Raw genomic sequence first — 18,598 nt, 5'->3', positions numbered from 1 at the left:
GCTGAGCTAATGGGCGATGCCAACTTATGGGGTATTAGTTTCAAGATGAGCTGTTTAAGAGCAACAGATCTCTTCATCTATTTCTGAAATTATCTTCATCTCTGGGAACAGAGGTCTTCTTCTCTCCCTGAGGGCACAGGGTCTCATCACTCTTCTCTCTTTCAATGTTCAAACTTCTCATGGGATCACAGCTACTGCAACATTTGCTTACTTTAGCATGGAGGCCTTTGAGGAAACAAGTCATCTCTCCATACTTTTCAGTGCATTATAGGGAAAAAGAGAGTCTGATGTATCAATGACATCCTTCTCCATAGCTTTACCAGAGGATTTCAGCCCCAAGATCAAGGCATCTCCTCATCCCTCCCATCTGGGAATCAAGTTCCTCTTCAGTGACCTTGGTGTCTTCATGTTGCTCCTCTGTGTGCCTGCCCTGTGTCCTTTTCTCTCACTGGAGGGAGGATGGCAGCTCTGGAAGAGTCAATATCTCCCCTTGGGCCTACAGATGGCTATGTGAGTCCGGCTGGGCTTGATGGCCAATTCATATTTTGGCCATGGTTCCTGGACATGAGGACCAGTTCTTTTCCATAGGAATAAAGGAACAGAGTCCCACTGTTTTAGGTGCAAATGAGAAGTGACCATCTAAGGACAAGGCCAGCCAGAGATGCCAGATTCTGTTCTTAGAGATACCCTTGAATACAGGAAACTTTTTAGGGAGAATACCAGTTTTGGCAATGGGCATCTGAAATGACAGATAGTTCTTTTCCATACAAAGGAGAGCACTGAGCCCCAGTGCTCCAGGAGCTGATGAGAGGCAGCCCTTGACATCCCAAGATCAGCCAGACCTGTCAGGTGGCCCCTGGCAGGCCAAGCCAGCCAGACCTTGTCCATGTTCCCTCGCTTCCATGGGGCCCCACAGTGTCCCAATAGTCCCTTGCTTCCAGGAGACCCTGAGGTGTCACAATGTCCCCTTGGTGACACCAGGCCCTGAAGGGTCCCAATGGTCTCCATGGTTCCATCAGGCCCCACAGAGTCATAATGGTCTCTGGGTCCATGGAGCCCCGCGGTGTCACCATGGCCCCTTGGTTCCATGGGCTCCAGTGGTGCCACAATGATCCCCTTGGTTCCATGAGGTGCCCACAGTGTCACAGTGATCTCCATGGGAAGGAAAGAACCGAGCCCCAGTGTGGCAGGGGCAGCCACCAGAGGCAAAGGCCAGCCAGGCTTGATGGTACTGGCAGATTTTGGCTGGGAGCAACCCTTGGATATAGGGAATTTTAGAGGTGGAATCTCAATTTCAGACATGGACACCTGGAGTAGAAGGACAGTTCTTTTCCATAGGAATGCAAATACAGAGCCCAAGTGTTTCAAAGGCAGAAGAACGAAGAGGTGGCTTCTGGAAGGCTCATGCAAAAAGAGCTTTCTTCCTGGCAGCTTTTGTCATTGAGGGATCCTTAGATATATGGAATTTGGGAGGAGAAATCTCCATTCTGACTATGGTCCTCTTGAGAAGAAGGACAAGTCTTTGCATTGGAAGGAAAGCATCAAGCCCCAGGGTTTCAAAACCAGATGAGAGGCAGCTCCCAAGAGGCCAAGGGCAGCCAGACCTGTCTATCCTGGCAGCTTTCACTTGGGAGCAATCCTTGGATGTACAGAGTTTTGGAGGTCGAATCCCAATTTTGGCCATGGCCCATGGAGGAGAAGGAGAGTTCTCTCCCATTGGAAGGAGAGCCCAGAGCCCCAGGGCTTCAGGGCAGGTGAGAAGCAGCCCGACATGCCAAGGTGGCCAGGTGGTCCCCAGGAGGCCCAGACAGACAGACCTGGTCCGTGCTCCCTTGGTTTGGTGGTGATGCCTTGAGAGGCTGCCTAGAACAGAGCTAGGCAGTGTTAAAGGAATAAAGCAGGTATTTATTAAAAGGCCTTCAAGGGATGCACCTTGGGCAGTACAAGAGCCTGGCCCTGGCTCCATCCTAGATGGAATCCAGGTCACGAGTTTTCACTGGGGCAAACAGGGGGATTTGGTCTGGCAGGATGTGTAAAACAATCTCCCGTAATATCTACTTGTTCTCACACAGAGCACTTGGTTGCAAGGACAGATTCCCATCATTCCAGACCAGGTTTCAGGATTCAAACACTGCTGTCCTTCCCAGGAGCTGTTCCTTCAGCTGCCTCAGGAGGCCTTTTGGCCTCTGGACCCACACTCTGGCTCCATTATTAGCACTGCTGGATCCAAACACTTTATCTGCACCAACAGCAGTTATTTGAGGTGGATCTCCTTTTTTCCCAATTGTTTTAAACACTGACAATATCAATAATTGTGCTACCCTGTCATGGGGTTGAGTAATGCAATCTTGTTCACTATTGTTTAACCAAATTACTTCAATTTCTCCTTGATAATCTGCATCAGTTCCTCCTCCCATGACATGACCACTTTGCAAGGCCAAGCTCCAGTGAGCAGTTACCAAACCAAAGTGTCCTGGAGGAATCTGGATTCCTGTTCCTCTATTGTTAACTCTCCTTTGCTTCTGATTTATCCTGACTAATTCCAGTGCATGAAGGTCCAGCCCTGCAGCCTCTGGCCTGGCCCTGCCAGGGCCATCACACCCAGAACAATTTCCCAGGCAGTCCCAGTCCCACTGCCCAGGGCTGTATTTGCACACTGGGAGCAGCCGTGCACAGCCAGGGGGTTTCCATTTCCCCAGGGGCCATTGTTAAGGCCATGGAGCACATCTGGAAGATGTGTTCTCCATGGGGACAGGTTCCCCAGCACTCATTATTTAACTGGTCTTTTAACAAACTTTTCTCTGCCTCCTCCTCCTCATCCTCCTCCTCATCATCCTCGTCCTCGTCCTCATCCTTGTCCTCATCCTCCTCCTCCTCCTCCTCCTCTTCCTCCTCCTCCTCCTCTTCCTCCTCCTACTGGTCTTCCTCATCCTTCTGGTCCTCTTGCTCCTCCTCGTCCTCCTCCTCTATTTACTCGTCCTCCTACTCCTCCTCCTCCTCCTCGTCCTTGTCCTCCTTGTCGTCCTTGTCATCCTAGTCCTGCCCCTCCTCCTCCTCCTCCTTGTCCTGCTCATCCTTATCCTCCTCCTCATTACCATCTTCCTCCACATCCTCATTCTCATCCTCTTCTCCTCTTCCTCCTCCTATTCCTCCTCCTCCTCGTCTTCCTCGTCCTCCTCCTGCTTGTCCTCCTTGTCCTCCAGGTCCTCCTTGTCCTCCTCATCCTTGTCCTCCTCCTCCTCCTCCTCCTACTCCTCCTCCTCCTCTTCCTCCTCCTCCTCCTTATCCTCCTCATCCTTATCCTCCTCCTCATCATCATTCCTCCTCCTCATCCTCATTCTCCTCCTTCTCCTCCTCCTCATCTTCCTCCTCCTCTTCCTCCTCGTCCTCCCATCCTGCTCGTCCTCATCCTCCTCGCCCTTCTCCTCCTGGTCCTCCTCATCCTTGTCCTCCTCCTCCTCCTCTTCTTTATTCTCCTCCTCCTCCTCCTCCTCCTGTTCATCTTCCTTTCCCTCCTCATCCTCCTCATCCTCATCCTCCTTGTCCTCCTCATCTTCATCCTTTTCCTCCTCCTCCTCCTCCTCCTCCTCTTCATCCTCCTCCTCCTTCTTCTCCTCTTCCTCATTGTTCTCCTCCTCCTCATCCTCCTCATCATCATCCTTGTCCTCGTTCTCTCTCTTCCTCGTCCTATTCCTCTTCCTCCTCATCTTCCACCTCCTCTTCATCCTTCTCTGCTTCCTCCTCCTCCTCTTCATTGCCCTCGTCCTCCTCATCCTTGTCCTCGTCCTCCTTGTCCTTGCCCTCGTCCTCCTCATCCTCGTCCTCATCCTCATCCTCCTTGCCCTCATCCTCCTTGTCCTCATCCTCCTCCTCTTCCTCCTCCTGCTCCTCCTCTTTCTCCTCCTCCTCATCCTACTCCTTGTCGTTGTCCTCCTCCTCCTCCTTGTTCTCCTCTTCCTCCTCGTTCTCCTCCTTCTCCTCATCTTCCTCATCATCCTCCTGGTCCTCGTTCTCTCTTTTCCTCCTCCTATTCCTCCTCCTCATCTTCCACCTCCTTCTTGTCCTCATCCGCCTCCTCCTCCTCCTCCTCTTCCTTGTCCTCCTCCTCATTCTCATCCTCCTCCTCCTCCTCCTCCTCCTCTTCTGAGTGTGGTTCCCATAATTCAATGACTCTAGGATTCCAGGAACCTGGAACTCTGGGATTCCATGACTCTGTGACCCCATGGATGGATTCAGGACTGTCTCCAAGGCCATGAGGGAATGTTGGTGCCAGTGGGAGGGGCTGCAGTGCAGGGGCACCAACAGCTGAGAGGCGACTGCAGCTGCTGCTGCTGCTGCTGCTGCTGCTGCTGCTGCTGCTGCTGCTGCTGCTGCTTGTGGGGGTGCTGCTGGCAGGGGCAGGGCCCTGGTGTGGCTGAGCATTGCCATCTCAGCCTGTGAGCTCCTGGGAACTCAGGACAGAGCCAGGACTGACCCAGGTTGGCAATGCACTTGAGGATGGACACAAAAATGGAAAGTGCCCACAGAGTGGTTCTGAGCAGGTCTGTGGGAAGGAGGAGGGAGGGAGGATGGATCCCCTGCCCAAGGCTGCCAAGGGAAGGCTTTGGGAGGGAAAGCAAGCCTTGACTGACACTAAGTCCTTCAAGGACTCAGTTGTCCATGCTGAGCAGGATTTCATCGGGCTTTGTCTCAAGGCAGTGGCAGGGTCAGAAGTGGTGGGAGCAGCTGGAAAGCAGGGCCATGTATTCCCTCCCCCCAGCCCATTTGGGAACATCTGGGCAAGGTCTCCATTGTCTGCCTGCAGCCAGCTTGGGGGGCCCTTCCTCTCCTCCTCCTGCTTGGGGGACTGGGCTTGGTTTCTTCTGCCATCTGCAATGCTGAGCTTCTCTCTCCTCAAACCCAGCTGCTCAGGTTTGTGTCCCTGTGTCTCGCACCTTCCTCCTCTTCCTCCTCACCACATGCTCATGGAGCCTCTTTTGGCAGCTGGACTGGAACTGGCAGCAGCAGGCGAGCCCTGAGGAGCACCTCTGGCCTCCAGCCTTTCTGCAGGGCTGGCCAGAGCCTTCCAGGGGCGAGCCTCTTTCCTGTCTCTTCCCGAGGCAATATAGTCTGGATCTTGGCTCTGTCCTCCTTTCTTTCTCTTTCAGGGAAGGATCAGCCATGGCTGAAGGAATCTTCCGTAGGTACCTGGTGCTGATGGCCATTGTCAGCATCAACCAGCCCTCTGGAAAGAATGGGATTTCTCCTGAGGATGATAAAGGAATTGTCCAGAAGATGAAGGAGCAGGAGGTGATCCTTTGGCAGCACCAGCTGCACTTGGAGGAGGAAATTGCAGACCTGGAAGCCAGACAGGAGTGTCTGGCATGGCTTCTGTGGGAACTGGAGGAAAGATCCAATGGCACACATGCACGGTGGTTTGCTTGGGTGTCCCTGCCACATTCGTGATCTGGAGGCAGCATAGGAATGGAGCCAGAGGGGAGCACAGAGAAGAAAAGACTGACCCGAGGCTCCTGGAGAAAGCCTGGAAAGGAGTGGCCTTCCTGACAAAGCCCTTGTGCTGCTCAGGGCCATTTGCATCTCCATGGGCAGAAGTGGAGGATATCTTCCAGCATTTATGGATAGACTTGTTGAATTACCTCTTCAATTGCTTCATTCCTGTGAGAAAAACTTGCTCCTTGAAATTCCTTAAGTTCCTTAGGTTAAGAATGTCCTTATTTCTGTGTAATGATTGTTAAATATACTGTATTGATTGCTATAATCTCTTTATTGATTGTTAGAAATACTCTACATTGTTAGAAATACTTTTAATTGACTGTTAAAAATACTCCATATTGATTGTTAGAAATAGTTTCTGTATTGATTATTAGAAATACTCTCTGTATTCATTGTTATAAACACTAAGCTTCCATTAATAAGATGGATTTAAACAAAGGAATAAACTTTTCAGAATTGTTTGTTTGCAACCAGATGACTTCCTGTTATGTTTTGCCTCTGGCATTCTCCTTGCACCCTGTGCTCCCCTTACAGGCTGAAATGCAAACACCACTGAAACAGAGACCCTGTGTGCAAAGCACAGCCAGGGGTGTGTGCTCCTCTGAAGGGACAGACATTTAGGGGAGGATGTTTCAGAAGGAGGCTGTGGACATTGTGGCTGGAAAGCAGGGAAGGAACAGTTTGGCACGAGCTTTCCTTCAGCAGGAGGGGAGCACACAGAGGAGTTTGTGTCAAGTGAAGTCTGACACTGCTATCCAGTGCTGGCAAGAAGGGTGGAGCAGAGAAGCTGAGAAAAGGGCCTCAGCATGTTTAGTGATGATGTCTGGACTTCAGTGATGGGGACAAAACCTTCCTAAACTGAACATTAATTCTCAAACCCATAGCATTTTGGGAAGGAATGTTACTTTCTTCACAGTATCAATATATTTTCCTACCCTCTTCAGGTAAGAAAGGATTTCAATCCTTGTCTGCATTAATGGATGCTGGAATTCCTAGTGCTTCCTTCAGACTTCCAGGGATTGGAGGGTGCACTGTGGGCTGTGAGGAAACACTTCCCAGGCATGGCCGAGGTTGTACATCTGTTCAAACAAAGGGGAACTGGAGAGGGTTCTTTCAAAGCTTGACTCCTCCCTATTCCATCAGCAATAGTCTCACAGGATTTATGGGTCAGGAACATGTACAACACATGGCAGGGAAGCTGGGCAAGCAGTGAGTGCTGTACCAGCAGGGCCAGAACGGTGCAAGAGCCAGCGCCAAACAGGCTGAGGCAGCCAGGCCAATCCCAACTTTCCAGGGCTCGGGGCTGAACACACAGCTTCAATAACGTCAGGTGCGCTCCCCACAGAGCCTTCTGCAGAGCTCTGGGTTAGGACTGACAGCTTTCCTCTTATTTCATATCAGAAAGAGAAATTTTTCTCTTGTTTTGCCAATCTTACCTATGCAGATGTGATGGGAGGCCATCTCTCTGTTTGTGTAGGTGTTGAACCTGGGAAAGACAGTCTGTAGTGTCAGCTGGATACCTGAGGGCTGTCACATAAGCAGTAAGTGTGAGCTGTCAATTTAAATCATGATAAGGAATGTAGTCCGTTCCAATCCTTCTTAGCATTAAAATTCAGTGACACCTGTGGCTCCAGTGGGCTGTGGATCAGGCATGTGTCTTTACCAAAAATGTAATGGTTATTATAATACTTTTCAATTGGGATATTTCCAAAAGCAGGAGGGTCTTGGTGTGAAATTAGTATCCAGCCTAATGATTGCAAAAAATTATGAGTTTTATTGAATAAATGCACATGTACAAATGTGCCAGCAATTAATCTCTGTGATTAGTAGGTTTGAGGCATTTTTTTCATTTAGTCTGTAGTGTGAACTTCAGTGCCTGCAGACTTACATATTAAATTTCTCTCTTGGTCACCACTTGATGATTATTGTCACTAGAATTAAATTCTTAGTGTAGTGAGGAGGTGGGAAATAGATAAGAAAGTCTGTTGGGATTGCATGGGAAGGTTTTGGTAGGTGAAGTAATGGTTTCTGTAAGAAGCTGTTGGAAGCTCCCCCATGCCCAGAGAGCAAATGCCAGCCGGCTCCAGGAGAGGCCCACTGGCCTGGGCCGGGCCCGTCAGGGATGTGCTGATGCCTCTGTTATTGCTGTGAATATGTAAACTCACTGAAGAAGGGAAAAGCAATTGCAGCGAAGGAATTGTGTCCAGAAAGGAGCGAGGATGTGTGAGAGGAGCAGCCCTGCAGACAGCCAGGTCCCTGCAGGAGGGGCAGGAGGTGCTCCAGGCACGGGGATGCTGAGATTGCCCTGCAGCCCTGCAGGAGCACATGCCCCAGCAGGAGGATGCCTGAGAGGAGGCTGTGAGCCCGTGGGAGGCCTGTGCTGGAACAGATTGCTGGCAGGGACCTGCAGACCTGTGGAGAGAGGAGCCCACCCCAGAGGAGGTTTCCTGGTTGGACGTGTGATCCTGGGAGGACCCCAGCTGGAGCAGGCTGTCCTTGAAGGACTGCGCTCTGTGGAAGAGTGATCCCCGCTGGAACAGTTTGGGAAGAACTTGTCAGGAAAATTAATCCACAAACACCAGAGGTTTATGTCATTGTCACAGGCCCCCAGCTGGGTAATAATTAGCATTGACCCCATGATTCACAGAAGGCTGATCAACCTCTTCATTATATTATATATCATTATTAAGAAACCCATTGCTTTTATACAGTTATAATACACCTGGACCTAATTGGTCCACTAATCCAAACACCACCAACATTGGCTAATTAAAAATCACCCTTTGGTAAACAAATCTCCATAACACATTCCAAATGTTCACAACAGCAGGTGCAGCAAGTGAAGATAAGAATTGTTTCTCATTCTTTTCTCTGATCTTCTCACAGCCTGCCCCCAGGACAATGCCTGGGAAAGTTATTTCTCTCTGTGGCCAGAGAGCTGCCTGCCACAGGTTTATGTCCTAAACAGGGACAGAGGAGTCCTTTTATTTTATTCAAATAAAGGGAGAGGCCATGGGGCATTCTCTTGAGGTCTTTCCAATTTTTGGAGGACACAGCCTCCTTTTTATCCTAATTTCCCTTCTGTCTTTCCACACTGGATAAGGTACTTAAGTGGTACAGACTTCCTGATATGCCTGATACCAAAGATTCCCCTCTAATCTATGACCCTCACTTTTAGATTTTCATTTTCATGGAATCTATGTTTTTTCCCCATCGTTTCTTTCATCTTTCAATATCCAGTTTCATTTATCAGTAAACATACAGTTTGTTTGCTGTCTGAGATTGAGAGGCCAGATGTTTTCTATTGCCATCTGTGTAGCAGTTGCCTCTGGACTGTTTTCCTTATCTCCTGTGAATGGGCCCATCAATGTTTCCCACATGGCTCAGAGATAACTCCCTCCAGAGCCATTTCTGTTTAACAGGGGATCAAGTGTTGCAGCATTTCTGAGCATTTCTGAGGTCATGATTTATGTTTGGAATGAGATTTGAGCTACTCCAGTCTGGGCCTCAGATTTGGGCCCTGTGAGGCCTTCCAGCCTCTGAAACAGTTAGAAATTAAGAGTTTGTGGTGCAGTTAGAAATTGTATTAAGGTGTGATGGGGAGCACTGGGCTGTCTGGGTGTGAAGTAGTATAGGTTTATAGTGTAAGGTTTCGGCCACTTTAAGACAAAGATAAACAATGTTAGCTTGCCAATCAGAGTGCCTTTGTAAATTGTAAACTATGTAGAAGTGTATAAAAACTGCCATCTTCTCTCAAATAAGTGGAGAACATTGCATTAATAATATTGTTTGGATGTGCGTTCTGTCCGGCCAGCTTTCTGGTTTTATGACGTCCCTGGCTTTTATCAAGGACCCACTGTGTTACTGAGAATGAAATCAGCCCATGGTGAGATGCTCCATCCAGGGGGAAGAGCTAAACATTCCCACCTAGATATATCCTGGGATTTCTAGACAGAGAGGCAGCCTTCCCACAGGTTTCCAAGAGGACACAGCTGGGGTTTTCCACTGGACCGACTACAACTTTTCTACAGGACCACTGCTCCAACAGAAACCAGCTTTGGCTGCCCTCGGGCAGAGAAGCCCTTTTGGGGCACAGGTTTCTGGAGATGGGCACCGGTGCTGCCAGGGCTCGGGGGAACTCTGCTTGGGCAGGGACTGTGCCTCACCTGCTGCTGTCAGCGCTGCCCGGGCCCCAGGGCTCAGAGCAGCATTCCTGCCCTGGCCCACACGTTCCCGGTCTGTGTCCCACGGCCGTGCTTAGGATGGCCACCATGTGGGACGTGTCCCGAGGAGGCCGTGCCAGCTTCTGTGGAGGCCCCGTGCCCTTCCCGCCGCGGCTGCGTCGGCAGCTGCGGGGGCTCCTGCTGCTCTGAGCCCGCAGAGCAGGGCAGCGTTTGCTGATGGGCTGAGCCCTTCCTAAAGATCCTGTTGGGCTGTCTGACACACCTGGGGCAAGGCATTCCTTCCACCCTGGGCCACTCTGGGGGGCTGGGGGTGGCCCCAGGGCAGGTGGCAGTGTGTGCAAGGGCCCTTTGTGACACGGTGCAGCATGGTCACCGTGGAATGGAACGGGACAGGGGATCCAAGGGCCCTTGGTGACACGGTGCAGCATGGTCACCGTGGAATGGAACGGGACAGGGGATCCAAGGGCCCTTGGTGACACGGTGCAGCATGGTCACCGTGGAATGGAACGGGACAGGAGATCCAAGGGCCCTTGGTGACACGGTGCAGCATGGTCACCGTGGAATGGAATGGGACAGGGATTCCAAGGGCCCTTTGTGACACGCTGTGGCATAGGTGTTGGTAGTGACAAGGCCACACCACAGTGCTCGGTGCACGCAACGGGACAGGACAGGACAGAGTGGTGCTGTGAGGAGCCCTCGCACAGCCACTCGTTCCTGGCTGACTCCGAGGCTTTCCCGAGGCGTTACTCCTGCAGGTGATGTCGTGGGCAGAGCAGAGCATTTGGTGACCCTTGGCCTTCCCAAGGCATCTCTTCTGCAGCTGCCCTCGAGGGCAGACTGTGGCATTTGCTTTGCACCATCCTTGACAGGAGTCTCCTGTCCTTGTGGCTGGAGCCCCCAAGAGCAGAGTGCAGGACTTGCTGACTTGGACCTTTTCCGAGCCACCTTCTCCTACAAGTAGCCATGAATCCAGGTAGTGACGTAGAGCACAGACCTACAACTGTGCCCAGGGTGGCCTGGGGCAAGGAAAAGAAAGAAGGCCCTGGAGCTGCCCCAGCACAGCAGCCTGAAGAAGTGAAGCAGTTGCAGCCACGGCAGAAGGGTGAGTGGCAGAGCCAGGCCACTTGGACACAGACAGCTTGGCCCCATCCCATCCCATCCCATCCCATCCCATCCCATCCCATCCCATCCCATCCCATCCCATCCCCAGGGGACGTGCCCATAGACAGGACAGAAGAGGGCCTGGGCAGACACCCCGCAGTGCCCGTGCTACATGCCCTGGGGCATCCCGGGTCTGTCCCTGCCTGGGCAGCGCAGGGCTGGGCTGTGTTCTCCGGCCTCTCCCGCAGCCCCTCAGCTCGGGCTGCACTCGCTCTTTGCCAGGTGCAGCCGTGCAGCGCACACGAGAGCAGGAACGCACCCGTGGCCACTTCCGCAGAACAGCGCAGGTACTTGCAGCCATCCCCACCTGGGCTGGGCCTGCTGGCACTGCTCAGCCCAGAAGCACGCCTGCAGCACTCCATGGCTTCTTGACCTTCTCCAAAGCTCGTTTGCAAATTCATCAAGAGAATTCGGCAGGAAGAGACCAGCGCCATGGGCCCTGGGCTCAGAGCATACTCAGAGCTCCTCGGACATGAGACCAGTGCCACCCTGCTGGATTTGCTTGTGCAGAGGGGTGTTTCCAGAGCAGAGCAAGTAGGCAGCTGTGGCCAGGCTTCAATTCCCCCATGAGTCACACGGCTTCCCAAGCCACAGTGCTGGGCCCTGTGAGCCTTTGAGGCCATCGCAGTGCGGTGGGAAGGGAAGCACTTCTCTGGGGACCCTGGGAACACTGCTCCCTCTGGCAGCTTTCCAAGTCTCCCTCTGCCTTCTCCAGGTGCCCGCCATGGTGAGGTACATCCACCAGTGGCTCACGGCCAATGATTCTGCAGAGCACAGGCTGGACAACGCCCTGCTGTATCTCACAGAAGCGCAGCCAAATGACGCAGTAATGACACTCCTGACTGTGGCCCCATCCTGTGACAGGTACGGGGCCCACCTGCCCAGAGGGCTCAGGGCTCACCCCAACCCATCGCCCTGTACAGCCTGTGCCAGGTGTCTGACCAACAGAGAGTCCCAGGGCCCTCTGGCTGCTCCCTTTCCAGGCCCTGGCACGTCAGCCCCGAGCCTGCTGCCATTCTCCCTCGCTGCCCCACAGGGGCCTGTCCCCACAGGGCTGGGCTGCCTGGCTGCTGCTGGAGAGGGGCAGTGGGCAGAGGCAGAGCCGTCGGTCAACCCAGGCCCCTAGAGATGCCCAGGCCACGGTGCTGTGTCTGAGATCCCCTGAGACAGATCTCTAACCCCACAGAGCTGCCATGGCCATGTGGAAGATCATCATGTGCACGCCCTGGACTGCAGAGCTGGCACAGCAGATACTCCTGGATGTGCTGGGGAGCTGGCCAGAGCACAGCACGTGCACCTCCGATGGGGACAAAACGGGTGTCTTTGTCCTGGCTGTGAGATTCTGCCAGTGGCCTTTGCTGGCCCCAAGGTCACCTGTCCAGCAGCTCTCCATCCTCCTTCCCCCACTGCATCTCCCTGCCTCAGGCGCTGGACTAAAACCTGGCCTCGGGGCAGCTACAGGGCCACCAGGCCCGGTGCTCCCCCTGTGGCTCTCCGGGCCTCTCCCTCCCGTGCTCGGGCCCTGTCACACAAACACCTCGGCACTGAGCCCTGTCTCAGGGGGCTTTGTCCTTTGCAGGCAACTGTGGTGATGTGGAAGATCCTCCAGGAGCCCTGTGTCCCAGATATAGTGATGGAGCATTTCCCGCAGTTATTTGTACATCTGCTCTTCCAAGTGTTCTTCAGCACCAAGGAGATGCCAGAGGTGGGTGATACCTTCTGGAAGGGATGCCAGGAAGAACACGGCCTTGTCACCAGCCCCAACAGGTGCTCCATTCCAGTCCTTTTGTCCCTGCCACACGGCCAGGGCAGGAGCCAGTGTTCCCAGTGTGACCCGGGCTTTGATCTGCACTCAGGTTTGCAGTGAGGACCCTGAAGTCCCTGCTGTGCCAAATGAACTATGAGGATGTGGTGGTGTCAATGGAACGCAAGCGTGGCTGGGACACGCTGCTCTGTGCTGACACCCACATTTATGCCGTGGGTCTGCGGGCCAGGTGAGACCCCCTTCTCCCCATTGCTCCCGGCATTTGTGCTCTGTGTCTGGGGTATTCCACTCAGTCCCCGTGGCTGTGGGCCAGAGGCATGAGGGACGGCCAAGCAGACTGGGAAAGGCTGGGAGAGGAGGGTGCCCAGTAGCAGCCACATCTCAAAGGGCCCAAGTCCCCCTGCAGGGTGGGGGGTAAAGACAAGAACTGCATCAGTCTGTCCTGGGAGGGGCTTCCCCCCCGGCTCAGGGTCTTAGTGTCATAGGAGCAGGCCCCTAGCTGGGTAATCATTATCACTGACTCCATGTATTGCAGAAGTCTGATTAATAATAATCTTTATTAAGAAACCCATTGTTCTTATAGATAGTTATGATATAGGTTGATTTTAATTGCTTTTCTTGTCTAAACAGTATCACCATTAGTTAATTAAGAAAGTACCCTTTGGTAGACAAATCTCTGTAACATATTCCACATGTTCACAATACCAGGTGCAGCATGTTAAGACAAGAATGTTTTTTCATTCTTTCTTCTGATCTTCTCAGGCTTTCTCAGGCGATGCCTGGGAAAATTGTCTGTTTCTCTCTGAGGCCAGAGAGCTGCTGCCACATCTTAGTGCCATTTCCCCCCTTTCAGGGAGATGTGCAATGAATCCACCTGCTTGTGCAAAAGCATCTCAGGCTGTCTCCTTGAGTTGCTCAGCAAAGAGATGCCATACTGGAACTTCCCTGCCCTGGCATTCCTTGTGGAGGTGAGTCTGAAGGCCGGCGCTGCCTCCCAGCTCTCTGCCCTCTCGTAGCCGCAGCTGCCTGGGACGGTGCCCACGCCCTGTGCTGCTGCCTGGTCCCCGCCCTGTGCGGTTCTGGGCTCCTGCCGGCTGGGTTCCCTGTCACTGCCCTGTGCCTTTCAGGTCCTGCATTGCCTGGACTTGAGCGCATGCAGTGACAGCATCATGGATCTCTTGTCGAGGCACTTGCTGAGTGAGCACACAGAGCCGCCAGGTTCTGAGGGCCCTCCTCTTGCTCAGGGATAATCCCTCGCTGGTAAGGAGGGGCAGCAGCTGAAGCCGTGCAGGCAGCGTGGGGCTGGGGAACACAGTCGCTGGAACTTGGCTGGGCTTCAGGCACTGGGGCAGCCGCTCCCAGCTCTCCTGCCTCCCACTTCAGCTGCCCGAGGGCTGCGGGACAGGCCTGTGGCCTCTGGGCCCTGTGGCAGAAGGGTGGCCTTTCACACACCTTTGTTCCAAACAGGCCAAAAGAATGTGGAGCCTGACCGAAAGCCTCGGAGAGCTCCTGCAGGAAAATGATAGTGATGTGGTCAGGATGGCCATTGTTCTAGTTAGTGATTTGTTCCTGGATAATGACGCCCCAATACCCAGCCCCATCGCCCTGCAGCTGGCTAAGGTGCTCCTGCCACTCTTTGAACACGTAAGGCTCTGTGCCCTCAGCCACGGCCACCGGCTGCTGCCCAGACACTTGGTGCCCTGTGGAGATGCAGGCCTGCACCAACGTGGGCCAGAATCAGCTGATGCCAAGGTCTTGTTTTCTTCCTGTTCCACAGGATGACAGGCATGTGCAGTGGATCTCCATGTTTGTATTTCGAACCTTGCTGTCTACTGTAGAAGAGGAAGGAAAAAAGCTCCTGATGACACAAGTGTGTCACAGCCTGCTCCCACTCTTCTTCCACTGCCATGAGGAGAATCAGTGTGTGGCAGAGGTGAGGACTCGCGGGCTGCTGCTGTCCCCCTGGGAGGGGGCTCGGCTGCCTCCTGCCCTGGCGCCTGGCGGGCTGCAGCCTCCTCCTGGCCCTGGCACAGGGATGCTGATCCTGGACCCTGGGCTGCGGGGCCGTTTCCGTGTCTCTATTGCTCTCCAGTCTTCTCAGGAAACCCTGCTTTGTTTGGCCAAATTCCTGAACAGGAGAGATCTTGAAAAATCTATAAAGAAAGAGAAACTGTGGAGGTTCATTGAGATCCTGGTAAGGAGGGCCGGGAAGCCGCAGCCCCAGCCTGGAGCAGCCCCTGAGCGCGGTGCTCGGTGTGCAGGCTGGCAGCTGTGCCCCTGCCCGCTGCTGCAGCCCGAGGCCGCGCGGGCTCTGCTCCAGGCTGTGATGTCAGTGTCACATCACAGACATGTAAGTGTGACACCACAGAGATGACCGTGTGACACCACAGAGAGCTTCATGGTATCATAGAGATGTCAGTGTCACATCACAGAGAGCTGTGTGAAATCACAGAGATGTCTCTGTGACATCACAGGAGCTTGCATGACATCACAGAAATGTAAGTGTGACACCACAGACATGTCATTGTGACATCACAGAGATGACCGCGTGACATCACAGGAGGTTGTGTGACATCACTGAGATCTCAGTGTGACATAACAGAGATGACCGTGTGACATCACAGATATCTGTGTGACATCAGAAAGAGCTGTGTGACATCATAGAGATCTCCGTGTGACATCACAGAAATGTCTCTGTGACATCACAGGAGGTTGTGTGACATCACTGAGATGTCCATGTGACGTCACAGAGAGCTATGTGACATCACAGATATGTCAGTGTGACCTCACAGATATGTCTCTGTGACATCACAGGAAGTTGTGTGACATAACAGAGATGTCAGTGTGACCTCACAGAGAGCTTTGTGACATCACAGGGTTAGTGTGACATCACAGAGAACTGTGCCACGTCACAAAGGTTTCAGTGTGACATCATAGAGATGTCATTGTGACATCATAGGAGGTTGTATGACATCATAGGAGGTTGTATGACATCACTGAGATGACCGTATGACATCACAGAGAGCTGTGTGACATCACAGAGATGTCAGAGTGACCTTACACAGATGTCTATGTGACATCAAGTGGAGGTTATGTGAAATCACAAAGATGACCTTCTGACATGACAGAGAGCAGTGTGACATCACAGAGATGTCCATGTGACATCACAAAAAGCTCTGTGACATCACAGAGAGCTATGTGACATTAAAGACAGTTGTGTGACATCACAGAAATGTCAGTGTGACATCAAAGAGAGTTGTGTGACATCAGAGAGATGTCTGTGTGACCTCACAAAAAGCTGTGTGACATCACAGAGATGATTGTGTGACCTCACAGGAAATTGTGAGACATCACAGAGATCTCAGTGTGACATCACAGAGAGCTGTGTAACATCACAGACATGTCAGTGTGACATCAAAGAGAGTTGTGTGATATTAGAGAGATGTCAGTGTGACATCACAAAAATGTCTCTGTGACATCAAAGGAGGATGTGTGAGAGCACAGTGATGTCCATGTGACATCACATAGAGTTTTGTGGCGTCACAGAGTTGTCCGTGTACATCACAAGAGATATTGTGACATCAGAAAGATGTCCCTGTGAAATCACAGAGAGCTGTGTGACATCACAGAGATGTCAGTGTGACATCACAGGAAGTTGTATGATATCACAGAAATGTTTGTGGGACATCACAGAGGGCTTTGTGACATCACATAGCTGTCACTGTGACATCACAAACAGCTATGTGACCTCACAGTTTCAGTGTGACATCACAGAGATGTCCGTGTGACATCACAGAGAGGCCGAAGGCCTTTCCCAAAGCACTGGGGCAGGTGAGGCAGGAGAGCTGGGAGCAGCTGCCTCAGCTCCTGAAGACCTGCCAGCCCAAGGGGCTGCTTTGCCCAGCACAGCTTCAGCCACTGCCCCCTTCTCACCATCCAAGGATCCTTGGTGAGCACTGCGAGGCCTCAGTCAGGCTCCACATTCTTTTGGCCTGTGCGGAGCAAAGGTGTGTGAAAGGCCACCCTGCTGCCACAGGGCCCAGAGGCCAAAGGCCTGTCCCGCAGCACTCGGGCAGCTGAAGTGGGAGGCAGGAGAGCTGGGAGCGGCTGCCCCAGTGCCTGAAGCCCAGCCAAGTTCCAGCGACTGCGTTCCCCAGCCCCACGCTGCCTGCACGGCTTCAGCTGCTGCCCCTCCTTACCAGCGAGGGATTATCCCTGAGCAAGAGGAGGGCCCTCAGAACCTGGCGGCGCATCTCTGTGCACTCACTCAGCAAGTGCCTCGACAAGAGATCCATGATGCTGTCACTGCATGCGCTCAAGTCCAGGCAATGCAGGACCTGAAAGGCACAGGGCAGTGACAGGGGACCCGGCCGGCAGGAGCCCAGAACCGCACAGGGCGGGGACCAGGCAGCAGCACAGGGCGTGGGCACCGTCCCAGGCAGCTGCGGCTACGAGAGGGCAGAGAGCTGGGAGGCAGTGCCGGCCTTCAGACTCACCTCCACAAGGAATGCCATGGCAGGGAAGTGCCAGTATGGCATCTCTTTGCTGAGCAACTGAAGGAGACAGCATGAGATGCTTTTGCACAAGCAGGTGGATTCATTGCGCATCTCCCTGGAAGGCGGAAAATGGCACTAAGATGTGGCAGCATCTCTCTGGCCTCAGAGAGAAACAGACAACCTTCCCAGGCATCGCCTGAGAAAGTCTGACAAGATCAGAGGAAAGAATGAAAATCATTCTTATCTTAACATGCTGCACCTGGTTTTGTGAACATATGGAATATGTTACGGAGATTTGTCTACCAAAGGGTTCTTTCTTAATTAACTAATGGTGATAGTGTTTAGACTAGAAAACCAATTAAATCTACCTATATCATAACTATCTATAAGAACAATGGGTTTCCTAATAAAGTTAATTATTGATCAGACTTCTGCAATACCTGGAGTCAGTGATAATGATTACCCGGCTGAGGGCCTGCTCCTATGACACTAAGACCCTGAGCCAGGGTGGGGGGAAGCCCCTCCCAGGACAGACTGATGCAGTTCTTGTCTTTACCCCCCACCCTGCAGGGGGACTTGGGCCCTTTGAGATGTGGCTGCTACTGGGCACCCTCCTCTCCCAGCCTTTCCCAGTCTGCTTGGCCATCCCTCGTCCCTCTGGCCCACAGCCACGGGGACTGAGTGGGATACCCCAGACACAGAGCACAAATGCCGGGAGCAATGGGGAGAAGGGGGTCTCACCTGGCCAGCAGATCCACTGCATAAATGTGGGTGTCAGCACAGAGCAGCGTGTCCCAGCCACGCTTGCGTTCCATGGCCACCACCACATCCTCATAGTCTATTCGGCACAGCAGGGACTTCAGGGTCCTCACTGCAAACCTGAGTGCAGAGCAAAGCCCGGGTCACACTGGGAGCACTGGCTCCTGCCCTGGCTGTGTGGCAGGGACAGAAGGACTGGGATGGAGCACTATCTGGGGCTGGTGGCAAGGCTGTGTCCTTCGTGGCATCCCTTCCAGAAGGTACCAACCGCCTCTGGCATCTCTTTGGTGCTGAAGAACACTTGGAAGAGCAGATGCACAAATAACTGTGGGAAATGCTCCATCACTATATCTGGGACACAGGGCTCCTGGAGGATCTTCCATATCACCACAGTTGCCTGCAAAGGACAAAGCCCCCTGAGACAGCGCTCAGTGCCGAGGTGTTTGTGTGGCAGAGCCCGAGCATGGGACGGAGAGGCCCAGAGAGCCACAGCGGGAGCACCGGGCCTGGTGGCCCTGCAGCTGTCCCTAGGCCAGCTTTCAGCCCAGTGCCTGAGGCAGGGAGACGCTGTGGGGGAGGGAGGATGGAGAACTGCTGGACAGGTGGCCTTGGGGCCAGCAAAGGCCACTGGCAGAAACTCACAGCCAGGACAATGACACCCGTTTTGTCCCCATCGGAGGTGCACGTGCTGTGCTCTGGCCAGCTCCCCAGCACATCCAGGAGTATCTGCTGTGCCAGCT

The sequence above is a fragment of the Lonchura striata genome, chromosome 39 (assembly GCF_046129695.1).
Source record: "Lonchura striata isolate bLonStr1 chromosome 39, bLonStr1.mat, whole genome shotgun sequence".
NCBI classification, from domain to species: Eukaryota; Metazoa; Chordata; class Aves; order Passeriformes; family Estrildidae; genus Lonchura; species Lonchura striata.
This window is presented reverse-complemented; position numbering follows the sequence as displayed.